The sequence below is a fragment of the Parasteatoda tepidariorum genome, chromosome X2 (genome assembly GCF_043381705.1).
Source record: "Parasteatoda tepidariorum isolate YZ-2023 chromosome X2, CAS_Ptep_4.0, whole genome shotgun sequence".
In the NCBI taxonomy this organism is placed as follows: Eukaryota; Metazoa; Arthropoda; class Arachnida; order Araneae; family Theridiidae; genus Parasteatoda; species Parasteatoda tepidariorum.
Window position 1 is genome coordinate 26,517,687 of NC_092215.1, and position 4,498 is coordinate 26,522,184.

The 4,498-nt window shown below is 34.8% G+C and overlaps 1 protein-coding gene across 2 annotated transcripts in view; it reads left to right on the forward strand.

Moving 5' to 3' along the window:
• Positions 1–4,498, forward strand: part of LOC107455117 (DNA ligase 1) — a 340,752-nt gene that overhangs the window by 214,286 nt on the left and 121,968 nt on the right. The gene's annotated exons all lie outside the window — the stretch shown is intronic.

The window sequence follows — 4,498 nt, forward strand, 5'->3', positions numbered from 1 at the left end:
GGTGTCGGGATAGCTTGGTTGGTAGGGCGCTGGACTAGTGTTCATGAGAACGAGAGTTCGAATTCAGTCAGCCAGCCGAAGAATCCTCGTATAGGTGCACGTTAAATCTATCGTGGTCACAAGTTCTCCAAGTTCCCATAAGAAATTAATACCTTTGGGGGTACTGACCTAGGGGTTCCTTTGTCTTCTGGATTGGATTCAAAATCATTAGTCGTAGACTCAACATTGGGTCGGCTGCTCAACGACGGTTTTAAAACTAAAATAAAAAATACCGGTCTTCATTCGGCGTTGTAACTCGTGTGCAACTGAACGTCTACTGATATTTCCATCATGAAATCATTGCCAAAGCCTAGAGATGACACTTTAAGCGATTCTAAGTTCCTTGGATATTTCCATCTGAGAACGTCCACATTCCAGGTGACCAATAATTTTACCACGTAAAAAATCATCCACATGCGTTCGCTGCATCTTAACTATTCAGATTCAATAATGACGATGAGCGTCTTCATAACGCTTCTGAACAATTTTACTTCTTAGCCACCATTCCTTTTACACCCTTCTGTTACATTCTCGCCATTTTACATACTATCGGTGTCATCTGGTGGCTTACTATAATTTGCATATTATTCTTGAAGATGCGTGGGATAATTCTGGGAAAAATTGTTAGTTTAGAGTTCAACTTCCATCCGATTCTGAATTATCCATAATTTGTGGACACGAGTGTAGATCAGTAACTTAACTGTTATATATGGAGCTATATAGATATGCCAGAATAGTCTAATGGGAGTCGCAAGTATCCAATTTTTGAGGGGGGGGAGCAAAATTATATTACACAGACAGTCATAATAGTTCTTTGAATTTTGCACATAAAAAATCTTATATCTGCTAATTATCTTCAAAAAAATTAACTATTGAATCGTGAAAATTTTTGAATCGTGGAATTTTTGAATTGATGAATCGTGAATTTTTTTTTTTTATATGTCTGAAACATTGGGGGTGAATTTTAGGGATTTCGAATTATTGGTTGAGACTCACTTATCCACCGTCCTCCTCAACAATGGCGCCCATGAATTAGACTGTTACAAAAGCACTCTATTGCTGTTAGGTTGGCAGGCCCGTAGCCAGGGGGGGAGACCGTCGGGACAAATCCCCCCCCCCGAAATTCTGGGATTCAAAGATTTTAGTCTTTCTTTGATCCTCCCAGTAAAAAGAAAAACAAAAACTGTCGAATCAAACCTTTTCATAGTACACCACCTTCGCTAGTGCATCATCTTCGCTTGACATTGTGGCTCATCTCTCCTTCGGTTAGACTTCTCCCCCGAAATCAATTGTTTTTCAGCATATTAATTTATGCAATTTCCGAATCTACGCAGATTTCATTGACAACGAAAACCTCATGGGAGAAATGAAAGTATGGGCATCAAAGTGGAACCTGCGTGAACCCCTTAGTAGATCAGATACGGCACTTTTAGCAATGGAAGAATGTGACAGTATCTTTTCCCCAAACATTTATTGCTTGTTATCAATATTGGCTACGTTGCCAATCACCAAAGCAACTGCAGAAAGAACTTTTTCTACTCTTAAACGCGTTAAAACAGCAACAAGAAATGCTACTAAAGAAGAAAGGCTAACAGGGCTAACTTTATTAAGCATATTTCGGGATATTCCGGTTTGTCCTAAAAAAGTAATCGAAAAATTTTCTTCAAATCCCCGTCGCATGTCTTTCTAAACTTTGTTTAAAAATTGATTATAATTATTATGTAATATTAATTGAAAAATAATTATTATGTAATATTTTTTAATTACTAGTTTAACTTTTGCAAACAACAGAATAAACAATATTTGTTACAATGTTTTCCCCCTACTTTGCATGTCTGAAACTGTCCTTGCTTCTTACCATGTCCCCCCCCCCGAAAAAATATCCTGGCTACGGCCTTGGGTAACGCAATCTTTAATGTAAAAAATTGTTGAAGATATCAGCTACTCTTTGTAGTCCTGGTTATGTCCAGACAAAGCCAATTTATGAAAAGAGATATTTGCTTGCTTTAAATTAAAATATAAATAAAATGTGTTGTCACGTTTAAAAATTTTCTCTGACTTTGGGTATAGTTTTAAAAAATTCAAAAGAATTTGAAACATAAACTACAATATTTGCATAAGTTAGAAACGATATTTTAAGTAATAAACAGAGTATGAGAAAAATATTCTTTCATTTAAAAATAATTGTTGGGTTGTATTGTATTATCACAATACCGAACTTTACAACATAAAATTAGCACATCGTATGTACAGAACTAATGATAGTTCTTCTTTTCTACAAGAAGACATCCTAAATTAGTAAAAACAATTTTTCTCAACACTAAAATACCAATTATTTTATATTCCTAAATATGATTCCTCGTAATCTTTTGCCGCCAAGGCAACTATAACGTTTCTTGATGTCAAAATTTATTATAGGTTATGTAATGTAAATGATAAGTTTATTTTTGTTTGGTTAATAGTAGATTTGACTCAGTTGTTAAGTTTTATTAATAAAAAAGCAATCCATAATTTAAGTATATAATAATGATTTACTAGTATGATCGACAAATATAACTTGCTATCAAATAATGTGAACATGGAAAATTTATTTTGTTAAAAAATAAAATATTTCTCTAAAAAAGTGTAACATTTTTTTTAAAAAAAATATACTATACAGCAAGTAATATTTACGTTTGGAAAGAAGAAAAAAGTAATTAAACTAATGGTTAATAAGAGCAAATGTGGCATTAAAATATTTAAAAACTAGTTCATTTGTCTAGTGGGACTGGAATGCGTTCGCTTTTTGCTAGAAATCCCCTTTAAGCTTTGTTTGTAAGCAAACTGGCTATAGAACACTTTAATCTCCCGTTTGTTGCTGACCTTAATAGTGATTGGGTATAGTTTGTATAGTGTCGTACTTTTGGCTTTTTCTTCCTTCTCTTCTTTAACTTTTTCTTAACTTTTTTTTTTTTTTTTTTTCCTTGGCAAGAATTTTTAAAAAATATATTAATTAGTGGCAGTTATTACAGATTTTTTAAAAAAAATTTTTGTATTGGAAAATCCTAGCAATGGATCTCTGTTCTAAAAATATTAATTTAGAAAGTTGTTGTTGTTGTTGATTTACGTCGCACTAGAGCTGCACAATGGGCTATTGGCGACGGTCTGTGAAATATCCCTGAGGATGATCCGAAGACATGCCATCACAATTTTGATCCTTTGCAGAAGGGGTCGTGGCAACCCGTTTCGGTAGCCCGACGACCTGCACGCGAAGTCGAGCACTTTACAGTAGAACAGCTTAACGAGGACCAATACCGCACACCCTAGGTCCCTACGCAGACTGGTCCAAGTGGTCACCCACCCGCACACTGACCGCAACCAGTGATGCTTGACTTCGGTGATCTGCCGGGAACCGTGTCCTAACGATCAGTCCACTGCGGGACATTAATTTGGAAAGATAAATCAGTTAATTTTAAAGTATTTCTATAGAAATTTTACTACTAGTTATTTTGCTCTTGAGAAGGTGGTCAGCTTTAGTCAAGTTGATTTTTTGTAATTAGAGAAACAACCCTCGGGAAAAATTGCGAGTTGGAGAAAATTTTTTTATGCCTCTCACATTAATTTTTCTGGTGACTTCTAAGTATCGGAATTTTAGTCTCTTGAGCTTTTTATTTGTTTAATCTTTAAAAATATGATATTAAATTTTCTGGCCTTTGATACAACTGCTTACCCTCTGTATGCGTCTAACAGTCACGGTTAATTTTTAATTCCCCAATTGGGTACTTGCAACCCGAGAAGAAGACGATCACTAATACCTATGATCTCATACCTATGATCAGCGCCATTTGATCGTTTATAAATGAACTGGTGAGTTAAAGTCAAATTAATTAGCTCGAGTTTCTCCACATTAATTGGAATGTTAATTAACGTAAAGTTAATTAAATATCTCACCGTATCACTCATCGTATTTGCTCATTATAATTCTTTCTCGTCTGCACCTTTTACTTATCTTGGTTTATTTTGTTTGTGTAATTTATTGTAATCATGATATATTTATGTTTTGTGTGCTTGGCAATTTCGGTGCATACTTCGTGCCTGTCTTTCTGTTAAGGAAGAAATACATTGTAAAGGATTGAAATCTTTCTGAAAGAATATATAATTCTTCACTTTAGAGAATTGGTACTTGACGGGCATGGCTTACTCGAAATAAACAGTTGCTAACGTAAACAAATTCCACATTTCAACAACCAATCAGGATCGAGATACCCGCAGTACGACACTAGCAGGTATCCCGTTCTGAATGTTTCTAAGAAATCCGACAATTTTTTTTTACACTATCTTGGTTTCAAATCAATTTCAGAAAGTAAATTTTTTAAAAATGTCCTTCTGATGACGTTAATGCGAGCGAACCACGGCGCAAATGCGAAATATAGCGTATTTTCATTTTTGTGAGAATGGTCCCTAAGCTATCTTGTGCTGA